Source organism: Herpailurus yagouaroundi, unplaced genomic scaffold (assembly GCF_014898765.1).
Source record: "Herpailurus yagouaroundi ecotype Mexico unplaced genomic scaffold, PumYag 163, whole genome shotgun sequence".
NCBI lineage: Eukaryota > Metazoa > Chordata > Mammalia > Carnivora > Felidae > Herpailurus > Herpailurus yagouaroundi.
In genome coordinates, this window is record NW_024412404.1 from 5,413,419 (window position 1) to 5,434,626 (window position 21,208).

Here is a 21,208-nt window from a genome sequence, read left to right on the forward strand (position 1 = left end):
GGCTCTGAGCCATCAGGCCAGAGCCCGACGCGGGGCTCGAACTCATGGACCGCGAGATCGTGACCTGGCTGAAGTTGGACGCTTAACCGACTGCGCCACCCAGGCGCCCCGTCTTTTATTTTTTTAAAAGCTGACTTATAAAGGAAGGAAATATATTCACTGCAATGATAAGGGTCATAATTACCCACTTAATTATCAATAATTAGTAGTTCATGAAGCTTAGTTTCTGTAAGCAAATAGCCTACCAGCTATACATTTTTCACTTTTTGATTTGGTGCAATTATAGAAAAGGCCAATTATCTGCTCTCCTAAATACCAGTATTCTGTGTCACTATAAGTGACAACAGAAAAAACACAGAGAGAAAAAATTGAGTGCATGAATCTTATAATAATATTTACTATTTATGGAACACTTACACTATGTGTCAGACATTATGCTAAGTACTTTACATCTATAATCTTACTTTATTTTAAAGATGAAGGAAATGAGGTTTAGAGAAGTTTAGTTACTCATCTAAGCATACACGTAAGGATGCTTACAAAACTAGGCCTTACGATTCCAAAGCACCCTGCATTATGCTAAATTGTCACTTAAAAGAAACATGAAGGTCAGTCAACAAATTGCTACCTCCTTATTAACACAAGTTATTCATAACTTATTTACTTACTTAGCACTTGTTATGTGTCTCACACCGTGCAAGTTTTGGAGATAGGTCCTGTGTCCTTGAGAAGCTCATAGTGTATGTGGAAAAACAGACAATAGAAATGCTTCAGTTTGCTTATTTAAGGAAGCATCAATAGAATGGCATACAAGATAAGTTTAGTGTATTTTAACAAATAATTTTCAAATCTATTATAACTTAGAGGCTTTTATTAATTGTCAAATGTAAAGACTGGATTGAATTATGGGGTCGCTGACTTTATACACAAGCCCATCTACGAACTGTGAAAGTCAATTATTATGATGAAGGAAGCCAGGGTAATGTGTTTAATAAAGTACTTCTTCTACATAATTAATAAATGAATAAATAAATAAATAAATCTAAAAATAAAAAATAAGAATAAAAAAATAAAATGAAGGAATCCAAGAATTACAACTGAATTACACAAGTGGAAGACCAAGAACAGAATGGAAATAAATTTATGTTACTGTGGTTATTATTAAACCTTAAATAATTTCCATTTAAGTATTTCCCTAAGCACTTAAACTGAATTCCTTGATCATATTTATGTTAATGAAAATGTAACTCAAATGTCACTTCCTAAAGAAAGCCATCTCTGATTCCCAGACTAGGTCGAGTAGCCGGGCCCCCCCCCCCAACTATGGATTTTCAAAACATTCCCTATTTGTCTTAGTACTTTACCACAACTGCACTTATACCATTAATTGTATAATTGATTGTTTTATATCTGTGTCTCTTGATAGGGTATAAGCTCCAATAAGGGCAAGCACAATGTATCTTTTTCCTAACTATACCCCCAGTATCAACTAAACTTTGTGCAGAGTAGATACTCAGAAAATGCTATCAAATCAAGTAATGAATATATCAAAATGTACCTTTTTCTAAATCCAACCAAGTTAAGCAGAACTTCAAACCTCTATATCAAGAGTCATAAATATGAGTTTATGTTCTTTCTACAGTTATTCATTGCCTTTAAAATAATGGCTTATACACATTATTTCATTTCATTATAGAGGTACAATGTAAAGCTTTCATAAAACTTGAGCTTCCCAGAAAAGCAAGGTTGTTCCTGGGGATAATTCCTAAAGAACACATACAAAGAAAGAGTTACAGTTGACAAGAAAAACATTCATTTCGTTACCAAACTACCAATTTGATGCAAACCCAAAAATGATCCTATGAGTACATATCCAAAACACCAGTCTATTCTTAGTATTCTAAAGAGAACAATCTCAAATAATGTCTTTGATGAAGCCTACATATAAACATAATTTCCTCACTGTCCTCTTGATCCCATGTGGACTGAGGAGGACAGAGAAAGAAGAAAGGAAGGCAGAAGTAAAGGAAGGAAAGAGGAAAAGAGCAACCTCCCCTCAGCCTTTTAACTGTATGCTCTGCACATTTGTTACCCAGTTTCCAATTTTTATTCTGGCTGCACAGGGACCTAGCCACTTCTCAACATTTTCTATTAAAAATGAACCTTGAAATCTGATTTTTAATCATAAAAATTTTTTTAACTTAGAATACACATAACATTGGAATTTTCCTAATCTGCTGAATGAGGAACTACAAGCAACAGGGAACTAGACAGCTGCCACTGAGCATTCAGCAAGGTTTTCCCAGGGTGTCCCAGAGAACTGTTTGTTCATCATCCCTCTCATAAATGCTTCAACTATTAACTACTATTAAAACATGCTAGATGGCAGTCTGCATTTTTCCTCTTCAACTGTTATATTAGTGCTCTTATGTATAAACAGGGTAGGTTCCTAAAGGGTTATGTTCCTATTAGTCTCACAAGATTTCATTATTGCCACATTAGTTGTAGCAGAGCTAAAAGTCCTAAAGAATGCTTCTGTTCATGTCCATGAAAATTAATTAAGTTAAAGAGCTACTCTACATACATTCAAAGCTATAAATGAGGGGAATTCAAAGTAAAATCTAAGCTAAAAAGTAATACTCAAAACCTCAGCATGCTACCTATACTCCATCGATGTTCTTCCCCACAGATGCAACTAGATTCTACATAATGAAGGAACTCTATGATCAAGAACACACAGCTCGGAGGCACATTTCTCAAATTAATGGCATCTGGCTTCAAAGAAACCAAACAAAACAAGACTTAGCAGTAAAATATGGGGAATCTTTAGTCATTCTTTTCTTTGGCACATTCTAGAAAAGTCCACATGGTTACATATAATAAGATTTATAACATACTACAAAATATAAATATGCAGTAAAAATAAATTACTCCATATAAAGGAAAATATTGTCTTCTGGCTCCACATGTGCTTCACCACTACAAATTATTTATTCAATTAAAGAGTGTGTATAAAATAGTGTTCCAATTCCAAGGCCTATGTTCACAGGAGCTCACAGGAGAAGAGGCCTTAAAATTCTCCCTTAAAAATCACAACTGAAAAACAGACCTCAAAAAAAGACCTTAACTACAAACTTAAAATTGAAATCAACATCCCCCCAAACATTCTGTTACTCCAGGGCACATTTTTATATTACCTAAAATCAAATGGCCAAGAGAAATACTCAAAAGGCTAACCAGCTTCACTATTCATAAAGTGCACAAATACTTAGGTTAAAACTGGTCAATTCCCATTCCATACAGCCATTTACAAATGGATGTTTACAATGTATACCCCAGATGTATCAAATTAGAAATCAGCAATCACACACCACAGTATAATCAAAGAACAGGAGTCAAACAAGTCTAGGTTACTTCTACCACTAACCTTGGGCAAACCATTTTGCTGCTCTAGGAATAATAATATACAGCACATAGGGGCACCTGGGTGGCTCAGTCAGTTAAGCATCCGACTTCGGCTCAGGTCATGATATCACAGTCCGTGAGTTCGAGCCCCACGTCGGGCTCTGTTCTGACAGCTCAGAGCCTGGAGCCTGCTTCGGATTCAATGTCTCCCTCTCTCTCTGCCCCTCCTCCATTCATGCTCTGTCTCTCTCTATCTCAAAAATAAATAAACATTAAAAAAAAATTTTAAAATAATATATAGCACATAGAGGCAGATATAATCTTGAAAGTTCCTAAAAGCTTACATCTAAGACTTCTGAATAATTCATCAAATAGCAAATATCCTCTCCTGTCACATGGTAGTTTCAAAGCTGAAAAATATTAAAGTACAGATGAATGTAATCTTGCATCAGGAAAACAATCATGTTTAGCCAGAAAGGTTCTCTCTAAAAGGTCTCACAGAAGGTATATAAATACATATGTATATATATATACACATATATATGTATATACATATATATATATACACACTAATACATACATACCAAGAGTAAAGGCCAAAGGACTTCCCAATGAAACAATTTTAAACAACACTGTAGCATTGCTTTCTTCTGTCTGCTCTCCAAATTTGCTCTTAAAGCTATCACATTAAAATAATCTGTCAGAACTAACTTCAAATGGAGGAATTCCTGAGATTCTCTGTATTACAAATAACCTTTATATGTGAAACCTTTACCTTGTATGCCTTTATATTCTTTGTTTATAATACATAAAAGTCCTTCTTTTCAACTATTATGACTGTGAAAATTATCTTAAAATCAACTCTTGGGGTGCTTGGGTAGCTAGGTCAGTTGAAAGCTCAATTCTTGGTTTCAGCTCAGGTCATGATCTTGCAATTCATGGGTTCCAGCCCCACGTGTGGCTGCCAGCATGAAGCCTGCTTGGGACTCCCCTCTGCCTTTTTCTCAGCCCCTCCCCTGCTCACATGCAAGCCCATGAGATCGCTCGTGCTCTCTCTCTCTCTCTCTCTCCCTCTCTCCCTCTCTCTAAAACTTAAAAAAAAATTAACTGTTTCATTTGCTTCTATACCTACATTTGCATGAATGTTTATTCCCCCCCCCCCCCGTAATTTGGTTTTGATAGTCACGAGTTTTAATTTTTTATACAAACATGCTTTACATTTCAACCTTAAGTCATACTTAGAAAATATGTAAGTAGGAGAGCCTGGGTGGCTCAATTGGTCAAGCATCCGACTTCTGCTCAGGTCAGGATCTCACTGTTCATCTGTTTAAGCCCCGCATTGGGCTCTGTGCTGACAGCTCAGAGCCTGTAGCCTGATTCAGATTCTGTGTCCCCCTGTCTCTCCCCTGCTCATACTCTCTCTCTCTCTCTTAAAAATAAATAAAACATTGAAAAAAAAGAATTATTAAAAAAAAGAAAATATGTAGGTATTCTGTATTTTCTTCTAGTAGTTTTATAATTCAAATTTTTATAATTCTTTCAAAATTAGATGATAATATCCACCTCCGATGGAGGGACAGGAAATATCCTGGCCCCAAACAATAGAGGTCTACTGGTAGTGGGGAAAAAGTGGGACTATTAGGAAAAGGGAAATTATTAGGGAAACAAAGCCTGCCTAAGACTAAAGGTAAAAACTTTTCAACAAATCATCCCCCACCCTTAAGCACAAAGTGATGCCATAAGTATTTAAAATTGATGATGCACTGAATGCAACCAGAGCAGGAAACAAACAAACAAACAAACAAACAAACAAAATCCTAATCAAGTAAGACTAATTCAACCCTGCATAGGAACAACTCAATATAACAAGAGTCATACCCATTTCTTAACATAAATACTATATACTTCAGTCTCTACTATCCTGCAAATGACAGCTCGCATTCAAACAAAAAGTATAAGCTTGGCCATAGGGGTGATTTCCGTGGTCTTGAAGGCAGTGCACGCATGTTGAGGTTACCATTACCTTTTCTATAAGTTGTATGAAAACATCTGAAGTTCTTTCAGTTGCATCATTCCTTCAAGTAAAGTAATTTGGTAACATCCCCTCCCTGTCCAAATTATAAGCTACACAAAATCTCAAGAGCAAAGAAATCATTGTCAGGTGACAAAACAGTCAAAAGAAGCAGACGAAGCGGTAACTAAAATGCTGGAACTTTCAGCCAGCCAATTAATTAAAGTAACTATTAACAATAATAATGGATCAAATGGAACAGGTAAACCACAGGTATGAGCAAGGTGGCAAACATCAGAGATAGAAACTATAAGAGTTGAACAGAAAAACCTGTAAGAGACAATTTGAAATGATAAAGACTATGAGAAATGCAGTAACAAAATTTTTAAAAGCCTTTGACAGGTTCAGCAACAGACTTGACAGTTGAGGAAAGAATCAATGAACTTTAAGGTAGGTCAACAGAGATCATAAAGCTGAAACTAACCAGGAAAAAGAGTGGGGGAAAAAAATCAACGTAAACAGTATAGAAGGGAACAATTTCCAACTCATTTTATGAGGCCAGCATTACCCTGACAACAAAATGAGACAAAGAAATCACAAGAAAAAGCAACTATAGATCATTATCCCTCACAGATGCAAAAATCCTCAACAAAATGTTAGCAAACCAAATTCAAATTCAGTAACTTAGGAGAAAGATAAAATACCAAAACCAATAAGGATTTATCCCAGGAATACAAGTTGATTCAACACTGAAAGATGAAATCAGTGTAATTCACCAGGTCAGCAAACTAAAGAAGAAAAATATGATGGCATCAACAAATGCAAAAAAAATAAGCATTTACGAAAATCCAACCTTTATTCATGGCAAAGTTCTCAGCACATTAGGAATAGAAGGGCACTTATACAACCTGATCACGTGCATTTACTAAAAACTTACTGCTAACATCCTATCAAATAATAAAAGACTAAATGTTTTCCCCCAAAGATTCAGGACATCAGCTGTTACCACTCCTATTCAATAACACACTCAAGATTTAGAAAGTGCATTAAGACAAGAAATAAAAGAAATAAAAGGCATACAGATTGCAAATGGCATGACTGGATGTAGAAAATGACAAAGAATCTTTAAAAAAAGCTCCTGGAACTAATAAGTGAGTTTAGCAAGGTTGCAAACTGTAAGATCATTAAGCAAGCAATAATTATATCTCGATATACTAGGAACAGAAGTTGAAAATCCAAACTTAAAAACAATACCATTTACAAAAGAGCCAAAAAACATAAAAATATGTATAAATGTAATAAAATTTATGCAAGATATTTATGCTGAAAAACTACAAAGTACAGATGAATAAAGACCTAAATAAGCAGAGCAATATATCATGAGCATTTATTGGAGACTTGTTCTCCCCAAATTGATCTACAAATGCAAAGTAATTTCAATCAGGGGTGCCTGGGTGGCTCAGTCAGTTAAGAGTTATGACTTCAGCTCAGGTCATGATCTCACGGCTCGTGAGTTCGAGCCCTACATCAGGCTCTGTGCTGACAGCTCAGAACCTGGAGCCTGCTTCAGATTCTGTGTCTCCCTCTCTCTCTGGCCCTCTCCCAGTCACACGCTCTGTCTCTCTCTCCCTCAAGAATAAATAAAAGCATTTTTTAAAAAATTCAAAGCAATTTCAATCAAAAGAAAAGCAAAAGCTTTTTGTATTGACATCAATGAGTTGATTCTAAAATCAGCAAAGTAAAGGGTACCCGGGTGGCTCAGTCGGTTAAGTGTCCGATTTTGGCTCAGGTCATGATCTCACAGTTTGTGAGTTTGAGCCCCGCATCGGGCTGTGTGCTGACAGCTCGGAGCCTGGAGCCTGCTTCAGATTCTGTGTCTCATTCTCTCTGCCCCTCTCCCACTGGTGCTCGGTCTCTCAAATAAATGTAAAATAAAAAAATTTTTTTTATAAAATCAGCAAAGTGAGTCAAAGGGCCAAAAACAATTTTGAAAAAAAATCAGAAGACTCATACTATCTTATCTGAGGACTATATTTATAAAAATACATTAATCAACTCAGCATGACATCAGCAAAAAATAGATAAATAGAACAAAATAGAGTCCAGAAATAGACCCATACATATATGGCTAATTGATTTTTAACAAAAGTAAAAATGCAATTCAGTGGAGAAAGAAGAGCCTCTTCAGCAAGTGGTTTCAGAACAATTAGACATCCATGTCCCCCAAAATGAACCCTAACCCATATCTCACACCATTATTAACTCAAATTGCATTTACTGAATTAACTCAAAATGAAAGGCCTAGATGTAAAATATAAAACTAAAAAAGTTTTAGATGAAAACATAAAAAAATTTGTTAAGATTTTTAAACATCCACAAAATTTATAAAATTAAAAATTAAACATTATTAAAATTAAAAACTCCTCTCCAAAGGTTATAGATTGGGAGAAAATATTTGCAAAATACTTATTTGATAACAGATTGGTATCCAGAATATTTAAAGAGCTCTCAAAACTCTGTAATAAAAAAAAATTTTTAGGGGCACCTGGATGGCTCAGTCAGTTAAGCGTCCGACTTCAGCTCAGGTCATGATCTCAAGGTCTGTGAGCTCGAGCCCAGCGTTGGGCTCTGTGCTGCCGGCTCGGAGCCTAGAGCCTGCTTTGGATTCTGTGTCTCCCTCTCTCTCTGCCCCTCCCCCAGTCACGCTTTTTCTCTCTCTGTCTCTGAAAAATGAATAAACCTTAAAAAAAAATTTTAACGGGCAAAAGATTTAGACAGACACTTCATTAAATAAGCTATGTGAATGGCATAAGAAACACATGTAAAGACACTTAACATTATCGGAAATGCAAAGTACAACTATTTGTGTGAGAAACTATTACATCCATCATGATGGCTACAATTAAAAGAAAAACAAAACTGGCAATACCTACTATTGAGGAGTATGAAGAGAAGCTGGAATTCTCACACAGTGGTAGCTGGGAGGAGTGCAAATGGTACAACCACTTTGCAAGCCAATTTAGTAGTTTCTAATAAAGTTAGACACCCTTCATATAACCAAGCAATCTGACTATTAGTTATTTATCCAAGTGAAATAAAAACCTATGTTCACACAAAAATCTGTACTTGGGAGCGCCTGGGTGGCTCAGTTAAGCATCCGACTTTGGCTCAGGTCATGATCTCACAGTTCAAGAGATCAAGCCCTGAGTCAGGCTCTGTGCGGACAGCTCGGGGCCTGGAGCCTGCTTCAAATTCTCTGTCTCCCTCTGTCCCTGCCCCTCCCCTGCTCATGCTCTTTCTCTCTCTCATAAATAAATAAACATTACAAACATTTTTTTAAAAGCCTGTACTCAAATGTTTATAGCAGTTTTATTTATAATTGCCAATAGATGGAAACAACCAGCGCAAATGGAGAATGAACAAACTTCGAATGCTAGTCAACAAAAAAAACAACTAAGTATTGATGCTTGCAGTAATATGGATGAACCTCTACAGTTCAGCATCATTAAACCCAAAGCCACCCTCAAGTTTAATGATTCACAAGAAGGACTCATGAAATTCAAAAGGGCCATTTTATTTATGGTCAGTTTATTATAGCAAAAAAAAAAAAAAAGAAAAGATTAAAATCAGTAAAGGGAAGAGGGGTATAGGGCTGGGTCCAGGAGACCCCAAACTTTCACTTGTCCTCTCCCAGTAGAGTTGTAGAGACAGCACTTATTTCTCCCAGCAAGAAATGTGACAGCACACATGGAGTACTGGCAACCAGGGAAACCCCCCCGAGGCCTGGTGTCAAGCATTTTTGTCAGGGGTCTGACGCACAGGCAGGTCTGACCATCTGCATAGGTGACCGTAGCCTGCAACTCCTCCAGAGGTCAAGCTGATACCACACCACACAAAGCCTCCTACCACACTGTCAGCCACATTGTCAGCACAGGCAACGTGGGGTGGCCAAAGGCCCTCAAGTAAACGAAGACACTCTTCTCAGGCAAGATATTCCAAGGGCTTAGAGGTTACCTTCCAGGAGATGGCAAGGGCCAAACCTTAGGCAGCTCACGGTTGCCTATTCTTTGAGTAACTAAGGTATTTTTACTCAAAACAACACTTCTGTGACATAAAATGTGTCAGTTTTCTCCCTCACACCAAGAAATTCTCTAACTCTACAGATGCCACCAGATATCTTACAATTCATTTTAATTCTAATAATAACTACTCAGTCAGCATCAGACTCCTTGGGCTTTTGGGCTCCGTCCCACAAGACTGCCCTCACTTCAGATGTCAGTCCTAAATATTGGATCTCCAGGTCCACATACTTCTGTTTGACCTGGCTACAAGGTGGGGGGTTCCCAAAACCATATCTCTCTTTCAATTTCAGTTATTTGCTAGAACAGCTCATCATATTCCAAAGACCACTTTATTCACTATTACCAGTTTATTAAAGAAGACAAATGAACACCTAGATGAGAAGGTACACAGGGAAGGTCCAAATGGGTCCTAGGAACAGGAGCTTCTCTCTCACAGAGTTGGACTATGCCACCCTACCAGCAAGTGGATATGTTCAGCAACTCTGAAGCTCTCCAAACCCCATTGTTTCAAGGGTTTTATGTGGGCACAGCTGATTAAATCATTGGCCGCTGGTGACTGAACTCAATTTCCAACCATTCTCCCCTCCATGAAGGTTCAGGGGTGGGGCTGCAAGTGCCAACCCTCTAATCACAGGGTTAGTAACCATGTGACAACCAACTACCATCCTGAAGCTGTCTAGAGGCCTATCAAAAGTAACTTTATTAGCATAAACTCACGTGGTATAAAGGTTTGTGATGAATAACAAAAGATGTTCCTTTCAGGAAATTGCAAGGATTTTGGGAGCTCTGTACCAGGAACCAGGGACACAGACCAAATATGTATTTCTTATTGTGTCACAGGAATGCTATGCCTTTACTGCACAACATTATATTAAGTGAAAGCAACCAAACCCAAAGGTATACAAGGTGTGTGATTCCACTCATATGACACTGAAGAAATAGTAAGAATACATTGACTGAAGGCTGCACTGTGGGAGGAGGGCTTGTCTCCCAAAGGGCACAAGATAATATTCTTTATCTTTTTTAAAAAAATTTTTTTAATGTTTATTTATTTTTGAGACAGAGAGAGACAGAGCATGAACAGGGGAGGGTCAGAGAGAGAGGGAGACAGAATCCGAGGCAGGCTCCAGGCTCTGAGCTGTCAGCACAGAGCCTGATGCGGGGCTTGAACTCAACAGATGGTGAGATCATGACCTGAGCTGAAGTCGGATGGATGCTTAACCGATGGAGCCACCCAGGCATCCCAATAATATTCTTTATCTTGATTGTGATGGGAGTTACACAAATATGTGTGTTTATCAAAGCTCACAGAATAATGATTTCTACTGTTTGTGACTTATACCTTTATTAACCTAATACAGATTCATTCACCCGCAGCAATTTCAATAATCTAGATATATTCACCTGAAGCAATCCCATCCCTTAAATATGGTACATATAAACATTATGTGAACAACCAGACAAATGCCTTTGCTAAGTGAAAAGCAATGGAAAACTGTATCTCTGCTCCATAATACTTTGTAAAAATTATGCATGCACACAGCCAAAGGAAAACATTTTGATACACTGGCTGGCAGGATTATGGGGTGACTTTTTTCTGTTCTACTTTAAGTTTCATAATGTCATCTGTGTGATAACAAACAAAATAAGATACTTAAAATATTTTTTAACAGGCAATAGTGTAATCTTGGTAGGCAGGATACTGAAATGCAACCCCCAAGGCCCCATGCCCAAGTATAATCCTCTCTCTTTGAGTGTGGGTGGGGCTTATAACTTGTTTCTAACCAATGGAACAGGGCAAAGGAAATGGGCTATCACTCCCATGATTATGTTATTTTAAATGGCAAAGGTGAAAAAATTTTGCAAATGCAATTAAGGTCCCTAATTGGCATTAAATTAATCAGAGGAGATTTTCCTGGACATGCCTACCTAATAAAGCTGAGTCCTTTAAAGAGAGTCGAGAGATAAGAGACTTTCCTGTGGCCTTGGAAAAGCAAGCTGCCCTGAGTTGTACCACTAAAAGGAAATGAATTCAGCCAATAACCACGTGAGCTTGGAAGATCCAGAGCCTGGATGACACTTCAGCCCTGGCCAACACTTTGATTTGTAGCCTGTGAGGCCCTAAGCAGAGGACCCAGCTTAAACTGTGCCCAGACTCATGATCCATGGAAATTGTGAGATAATAAATCTGTGTTGTTTGAAACTGCTAACTGTCACAATCTGTTACAGAGCATTAGAAAACTAATCCAGTAATTAAAATTATTCTTTGGAGAATCTTGGTTTTACCTGGGTACTCCTTTGGCTCATGTCATATTAGAGTTAATGTACTGTTCTTGTTAGTCATTCCTATTTTCAGAGAAGAATGTGCACTTTAACAGAGCTTCAGTGAATAATGGTTCATATTTAATCAATAACACAGAAGATCTGTATTTCAGACACTTGCCAGGAAATATAATCTCAAATTTACTGCTGCTCAATACTCAGGAAAAGCTCCATGTGAAACAATGTTTATGGAGAATTGTCTGCAGGATACTTTATACAGTCCATCTAGTTACTCTTAACACGGATTCTCTGAGAGGCTGGAGGGGAATTTAATATCAAAATCTCTAAGGGAGTAAATGGCTATGGTATTTTTAAATGCCTATTTTAATATAACAGTTTTACTTTAAAAGACTTGTTTTTGAGACAAACCAGAGAAAACAAAATTCAGTAAGATTTTCTTTGCCAACAGAAACAGCTATAAGGATGGGGCACCTGGGTGGCACAGTCACTTAAGTGTCCAGCTTCGGCTCAGGTTATGATCTCACCATTTGTGAGTTTGAGCCCCACATCAGGCTCTGCGCTGACAGCTCAGAGCCTGGAGCCTGCTTCAGATTCAGTGTCTCCCTCTCTCTCTCTCTGCCCCTTCCTGCCCTCCCCTGCTCGCACTCTGTGTGTGTCTCTCTCTCAAAAATAAACATTAAAAAAAGAAAGAAAGAAACAGGCATAAGGAAAATTCCCTTTTATCTATTATATTAACTAATTTTGCAACGGTGGGTTACATAAAAAAGTCATGACAGAAATGGAACGAAGGAGAGATGATGGGATAGGAAGTTTTTATGTTTCTCTAAGCTCTTATTTTATCTTTGTAGTTTTTATTTTTTATTTATGTTTATTTATTTTTGAGAGAAAGAGAGAGCAATACAGTGCGAGAGGGGGAGGGGTAGAGAGAGAGGGAGACACAGAATCTGAAGCAGGCTCCAGGCTCTGAGCTGTCAACACAAAACCCTATGTGGGGCTTGAACTCACAAACTGTGAGATCATGACCTGAGCCAAAGTCAAACCCTTAACCGACTGAGCCACCCAGGCACCCCTATTTTTAATTTTTAAAAGTAAGCTCTACCCCTAACACGGGGCTCAAACTCATGACCAGGAGATCAAGGGCCACACACTCTACCAACTGAGCCAGCCAGGTGTCCGTGTTTCTCTAAGCTTTGAAAAGACAGGAATAAGACCTCTAATGAATTCTCCCTGGGGAACCCTACACAGCTTGAAGTAAGGTTTCTAGAATGTATCAGAATGGTTTGCCATAAAGCTGGTTTCACTGGAATTAACCATGGATTGTATTCCACTAGCCATTTAGCCATTTTGGAATGCTACCAAAAAACAACAACAACGACAAAAACTCAATTTATAGAAGGAATAGAATTTAAAATGCTTTTAACAATATATGACATGGTGTCCTCAAGAACACTATCAAGGAAAACTTTTTTTTGGTCTTAATAGGAAGAGTCATGCTTTTTCCCAGCAGGTGTTTGTTTTCATCATATAGACACTACGTTACTGACCCAGTTTTCTTCCTATGTAGACTGCTAGAAACCATGCTACACATTTTTGATTTTTTCAACTTTTGGTCTAAAAATTTTCAAACATTCACATAAGGAGATAACTGTAGAACAAATGCCCATGCAACCCATAAATGTCTCATTATCTCAGTTCTCCCATCCTACAACTTTTCTCTCTTTTGGGGAGCAGGGAATGGAGTATTTTTACAGCAAATCCCAGACATCATATCATTTCACCCATATGTAGTAAAGAATGTATCACTATCATTTAAAGACCTGTTTGTTTGTTTGTTTGTTTGTTTGTTTTTTAGAGACAGGCAGAGAGAAAGAAAGAATCCCAAGCAGGTTCCACGCTCAGCTCAGAGCCCGACACAGGGCTCAATCCCACAATGCTGGTATCATGACCTGAGCTGAAATCAAGAGTCAGATGCTCAACCAACTGAGCCACTCTAAAGATTTTACTTTGACACTACAATGCCATTATCACATCTGACAAAATTAGCAATAATTCCTCAAAATCATTTAATATGTACTTTATGTCCACATTTCAATCATCTCAAAAATGAAATTTCTACTGTTGGCTTTTCTAAACCAAGAACAAAAGCAAGAACTACACACTGTATCTGATTAATATGTCTCTTTAAATCTCATTTAATCTGTAACAACAAGTCATTTGTCCTATAGAATTTATCACATCCTAATTTAGCTGTTTCCTCCTGGTGTTGACTTATTCCTCCATTCCCCATATTTCCTGTAAACTTAGTAAGATCTAGGGACATGATTCATGTCTTTTGCCAAGAATACTCCATGGGTGATACATCTATGTTCCCAATCCATCACATTAAGATTCATAAGATGTCTGGTTGTCCTACTTAAAGTGATATTCACATTGGATATTGTATTCAAATGTTGCCAGTCTTATTTACTCAGTGGTCATTCTCCATTATTTACTTAGGGGTTGCCTGAATGGGATTTGCTAATTCTATCATTCCATCTGCATTTATTACCTGAAATTCTTCTAAAAAGGACTTTCCCTAATTAACTATTTGGTTGCCCTGCAATACAGTTTACACAGGAAAGACTGTATGAATTATTGACTCTTTCCATTTATAAATTCTCAAAATAATGAACAAGTGATCTAGCACCTTCCAAAGCTATGATACCTATTTATTAATATCAATTTCTTTTTGTCCTTCTTACTAACATTTAAGTTGTATTATCTTGCAGACTTCTACGGAAATAAATATATTCAGAATTCTTTGGACAGATTCCTGACTGCTAATGTGAAGTACTGCAAACTTTTAACAATGAAAAGATGTACTAAGTAATTTTAACAAAAATAGGGCTTCTTTCAGAAACTGACAATTAGTAGCATCAAGAAAATCAAAGCAATTTGGAGGTTGTGTCCTGGACTTTTTTTTTTTTTATTTCAAAACACTGCCCAAAAAATTTCTTTTTTAATGTTTATTTATTTCTGAGAGAAAGAGAATGTGAGTGGGGGGAGGGGCAGAAAGAGAGGGAGACAGAGGTTCTTAAGGGGGCTCCTCACTGACAGCAGAGAGCCCGATGCAGGGCTCAAACTTACAAACCATGAGATCATGACCTGAGCTGAAGTCAGACTCTTAACCCACTGAGCCACCCAGGCACCCCTGCCCTAAAAACGTCTTGCAAATCTTTTGGATATCTTTGGCATAAAGCATGCATGTATATAGGAAAACAATGAGAATACTATAGGCATATAGCAGATAAACTGTAAAGGCAACATAATAAAATATCTCAAGCAATATAGAAAGTCATAGGTGAGAAACAAAATTTACTTCCCCAGAATTAGTTTCTAAAAGTCAAAAGCATCTTGTGATTCCAAAACACAGGGTATCTATACCTCCCTTAACTGCCTGAGAGAGCAGAAATGTACATGATATATACAACTAAGTATAAGAGGACATGACAAGTGTTATAAAGCAGTATAATTAGTTCCTCCTGGAACACCTGCATAAGGAATTGTATCTGGAACAGTTTAAGAATGCTTCCCAAGGAAGATGACATTCAAGTTGTTCTGAAAGAAGCATTTCTGGGGGAAAGTAAAAAGAAAAAAGATTTCAAGGCAGAAGAAATAGCACAAAAGATGACACTGGTGTTTGGAAATATGGGTTGCATGTAGGGGATAATCAACTTGTATAAGTCGCGTACAAAGTACCTAGTCAGAAGCCACTATAAATGAAGCCACTATGTTTCCTATGCTTCTAGCACATTATATATGCTATAATATGTTATCCATACTTTCTCTTTAAAGCATTTAGAGACACGGTATATTTTTAAGCCTACTGGCATGATCACACTTGGTTTTTAAAGAAATAAACCAAATAATGTGAAGAATAAAAGAGGAAAGATAATAGAAACAGAATGACTATATAGAGAAGACTTTTAATGCCTAAGACAAAGACTGTGAAAAGGAGTCAATCAGGAGTTGAGGGGCTGAACAAATTAACAGCCAGAGCAGAAACAGAACTACTAGGATTTACTAAATGTAACCAACCAAAGATGAACCACAGTTTTCTACTCTGGGGTATTAAGAAAAAGAGGATTCCAGTAACAAAAAAAGAAGAGATTTTTTTTTTTTTTCATCTCCAAAGGCAAGGGAAACAAAGGCAAAGAGAAACAAAAGCAAAAATGAACTATTGGGACTGCATCAAAATAAAAGGCTTCTGCACAACGAAGGAAACAAGCAACAAAACATTAAGACAGCCCATAGAATGGGAGAAGATATTTGCAAATGATGTATCTGATAAGGGTTAATATCCAAAATCTATAAAGAACCTATAAAACCAACACCCAAAAAACAAAACAGTGAAGAAATGGGTAGAAAACATAACAGACACTTTTCCAAAGAAGACATTCTGATGGCTAAAAAACACATGAAAAGACGCTCAACATCACTCATCATCAGGGAAATACAAATCAAAGCCACAAGGAGATACCACCTCACACTTGTCAGAATGGCAAAAATTAACAACACAGGAAACTATAGATGTTGGTGAGGATGCAGAGGATATTATCCTTTTACACCGTTGGTGGGAATGCAAAATGGTGCAGCCACTCTGGAAAAGTTTGGAGGTTCCTCAAAATGTTAAAAATAGAACTACCCTATGACCCAGCAATTGCAGTACTAAGTATTTACCCAAAGGATACAAAAATACTGATTCAAAGGGGCACATGCACCTCAATGTTTATAGCAGGATTATCAACTATAAAAATACAGAAAGCCCAACAGTCCATAGACTGATGAACGCATAAAGGGGCACGTAGGTGGTTCAGTCGGTCATAAAGGGGCACATAGGTGGTTCAGTCGGTTAAATGTCTGACTTTGGCTCAGGTCATGATCTTGTGGTTCGTGAGTTCAAGCCCAGTGTTGGGCTCTGTGCTGTCAGCTCAGAGCCCGGAGCCTCCAAATTCTGTGTTTCCCTCTCTCTGTGTCACTTCCCCACTTGCGTTCTCTGTCTCTCAAAAATGAATAAACATTAAAAAAAAAAAATTTAAAAAGGGCGTCTGGGTGGCTCAGTCAGTTAAGCATCTGACTTCAGCTCAGGTCAACACCTTGCAGTTCACGAGTTTGAGCCCCACAAACTCCCACGTTGGGCTCTGTGCTGACAGCTCAGTGCCTGGAGTCTGCTTTGTATTCAATGTCTCTATCTCTCAAAAATAAACACTAAAAAAAAAAATTTTTTTTTTAAATTTTTTAAAAAGATGTGGTATGTATACACAATGGAGTATTAGACATCGAATGAAATCTTGCCATTTGCAACAAAGTAGATAGGGCTAGAGTGTATTTATGCTAAGTGGAATAAGTCAGTCAGTGAAAGACAAATACCGTAGGATTTCACTCATGTGGAATTTAAGAAACAAAACAGATGAACATATACGAGAAAAAAAAAAAAAGAGTGGGAAGCAAACCATAAGAGACTCTTAACTACAGAGAACAAACTGAGGGTTGCTGGAGGGGAGGTTGTCAGGGAATGAGCAACATAGGTGATGGGGATTAAGAAGAGCACTTACTGTGATGAGCACTGGGTGTTATATGCAAGTGATGAATCACTAAATTCTATACCTGAAGCCAATTTTTCCATATATGTTAACTACAATTTAAATAAAAACTTGAAAAGAAAAAAAAAAAAAAAAGGCCTAAACAGGATCCATGGTTTCTTTCAAGTAGTAGAATTACCAGATTTTGTGGTCGTTCTTCTTCCTACTTTTCTGGATCTTCCAAATACAGGACTGTGGAAAAGTACTATGGAAGAACGAATATCTGTTTCTTTGACAAGTAAAAAAATCATCTCAACAAATAGTATTTTTTTAAATAGTATTTTTTAAACTACAGTATTTAGTTTTATTCTAGAGGTTGTCCAAACATTGAGCAATTTTCTATGGCCAATATGCAAGTTGTGATCCAGTTGGGAAGGAATCAAATTTAATCAAGAAGTAAAAGACACAGGGCACATGGGTGGCCCGGTCAGTTAAGCATCTGACTTTGGCTCGAGTGATGATCTCATGGTCTGTGAGATCGAGCCCCGCGTCAGGCCCTGTGCTGACAGCTCAGAGCCTGGAGCCTGCTTCAGATTCTGTGTCTCCCTCTCTCTCTGCCCCTCCCCTGCTCACGTTCTGCCTCTATCTCTCTCTCAAAAATAAGTAAACATTTTTTTAAAAAATTAAAAAAAAAAAGATGTAAAAGACACACAGAGCCCATCTTCTGAAGCAAGATCAGCCCCTAACTGGGTATGTTGAATGTGGGCAATAATGAATCCTTCAGAAACAGCCTAACATGTAGTTTTATAAGCCAGGACCACTCAAAAGCCTAGTACACTAGCACTGAGAGCCATGAACACAGAGTTATGGAATGGATGCACTCAAGCTTCCCTCAGTGCAGTTATTGACAATTTAAAAATATTATTACCTAACAATAATAATTACTGCTCACAGATAGTTTGAATGCCTATATGCAGAGGCACCATTTCTGATAGATAATGTTTCTGGTTCAAAGTGGGTTTCTTAACCTAGATTCCTGGTGTATCACGCAGTAAAAAATGGATAGATGGAAAATGAGAAAGCCCAGGACCACCATGGGCACCAGTGTATGTGTGCGTATATGTATACACACACACACACACATATATATACACACACACACACAAAAAAGTCCCTTTTTGTGAGCCTTAACAACAATCCTTTCCTTACTTTCATTCTATACATCACAGGATATTAATTTTCAGGGGCGGAAATGGTAAGCATTTTCATCATCCAGCCCATAATTCATATTTATATGTTAGATAAATTATGTTTACTATGACCACACTGTAGACTCATCAGAACAACAGAGGCTCACATTTATAAATTTTACAAATGCCATTCATATGCTGACACATTAAAAAATAGCTGTAGGGGTACCTGGGTGGCTCAGTCGGTTAAGCAGCCAACTTCAGCTCAGGTCATGATCTCACGGTTTGTGGGTTCGAGCCCCGCGTAGGGGACAGCTCAGAGCCTGGAGCCTGCTTTAGATTCTTTGTCTCCCTCTCTCTCTGCCCCTCCCCAGCTCGCACTCTGTCTCTGTCTCTCTCAAAAGTAAAATAAAGAACGTTAAAAAAAAAAAAAAAGGGGGGGGGGGGGGGCCTGAGTGGCTCAGTCGGTTGAGGTCCAACTTTGGGCTCAGGTCATGATCTTGTGGTCTGTGAGTCTGAGCCCCGAATGGGGCTCTGTGCTGACAGCTCGGAGCCTGGTGCCTGCCTCAGTTTCTGTGTCTCCCTCTCTCTCTGCCCCTCCCCTGCTCATGCTCTCTCTCTCTGTCAAAAATAAACATTAAAAAAAATGTTTTTTTAAAAAAACTGTAGAGGGGCGCCTGGGTGGCGCAGTCGGTTAAGCGTCCGACTTCAGCCAGGTTAAGCGTCCAACTTCAGCCAGGTCACGATCTCGCAGTCCGTGAGTTCGAGCCCCGCGTCAGGCTCTGGGCTGATGGCTCAGAGCCTGGAGCCTGTTTCCGATTCTGTGCCTCCCTCTCTCTCTGCCCCTCCCCCGTTCATGCTCTGTCTCTCTCTGTCCCAAAAATAAATAAACGTTGAAAAAAAAAATTAAAAATAAATAAAAATAAAAATAAAAAAGCTGTAGAATAGAATAGTTTTCAGTGTTAATTTAGGTAATTCGTATTTTAGGATTTGAAAAAAAATTAAGATTAAAAAAAAATTTTTAATGTTTGTTTGTGAAAGAAAGAGAAAGACAAAGAATGCAAGCAGGGGATGGGCAGAAAGAGAGGAAGACACAGAATCCGAAGCAGACTCCAGGCTCTGAGCTGTTAGCACAGAGCCCAGCACAGGGCTTGAACTCATGAAAGGTGAGATCATGAACTGAGCCAAAGTTGGACGGTTAAGCACCTGACTCCTGATTTCAGCTCAGGTCATGATCTCACTGTTTGTGGGATCGAGCCCTGGGTCGGGCTGTACACTGACAACACGGAGCCTGCTTGGGATTCTCTCTCCCTGTCTCTCTGCCTCTTCCCCGCTTGTGCTGTCTCTCAAAATAAACTTAAAAATTTAAATTAAAATTAAAAATAAAAATATGAGTACTCAAACTGAACAAATAGTCCTTAATTCTGTGGCTTTGATAGCTCACTTAGAAGTTTCACTTAAGACATTTCTGAAATAAACTAGCCAATTACAGATCATCCATTCATGTTTTATTAATTCTCTATTTCTGATGTTTTCTCCTGCCAATCAGTACATTTTTAGACCTTTTAGAGCTCACTTAGTAGCATAAACACTTCTTTTAGAAATAAATTAATCTTGGGGTGCCTGAGTGGTTCAGTCGGTTGAGCATCTGACTTCGGCTCAGGTCATGATCTCACGGTTCGTGAGTTTGAGCCCCACGTTGGGCTCTGGGCTGACAGCTCAGAGCCTGGAGCCTGCTTCAGATTCGGTGTTTCCCTCTGTCTGCCCCTCTGCTGCTTGTGCTCTGTCTCTTGCATGGTCTCAAAAATAAATAAACATTAAAAAAAAAGATTTAAAGAAGAATAAATTAATCTCTAGTTTATTAAGACCACTTTAGGGACAGAACAAAAGTAAAAATCAGTGGACAAACAAAACTTAAAAAAAAAAATGAAGTAATATATATGCTAACTAATTTGGATGTAAATTAAAAAAAATAAAATTATAAAAAAAAAATGAAGTAATAAAACAACCAAGACCTCCATCTGCATAATGCAGACTCTCCCACTGATAGCTAACTTCTGGTTTATCAAACCATTTTAAGGATAGAACAAAGATAAAATTCAGTGGACAAACAAAACCTAAAAAAGTAGTAAAACATAGGAGAGGAAGAGACAAAAAGGAACTGGAAAGACATATGTGGAAAAGAAAAACTGAAATCAGAGAAAGAATCCTAGGTGTCTTTTGGATTAAAGACACTAGAAACTGCATGGAGATGAAAAACTCCAAATTTCCATTCTTTCACATCCTAATCTAGAACATATAAACTGATACAGTACATTCCAATGCCACAAGTACATTTTTAAATTATGTCTTTCAATTTAGTTTTGGCTATACAACTGACCCTTGAACAATGCAGGTTTGAACCGTGCAGGTCCACACGGATTTTTTTTTCTTCAATAAATATAGTATTGTAAATGTATTTTGCCTTCCTTATGATTTTCTTTTAAACATTTTCTTTTCCTTAGCTTACTTGACTGTAAGAGTATGGTATATAATACATATAACATACAAAATATGTGGTAATTGCCTATTCATGTTATTAGTAAGGCTTCCAATCAAGAGTAAGCTATTAGTACTTAAGTTTTTTGGGAATCAAAAATTATAGTGGATTTTCTTTTTTTTTTTTTTTTTTAATGT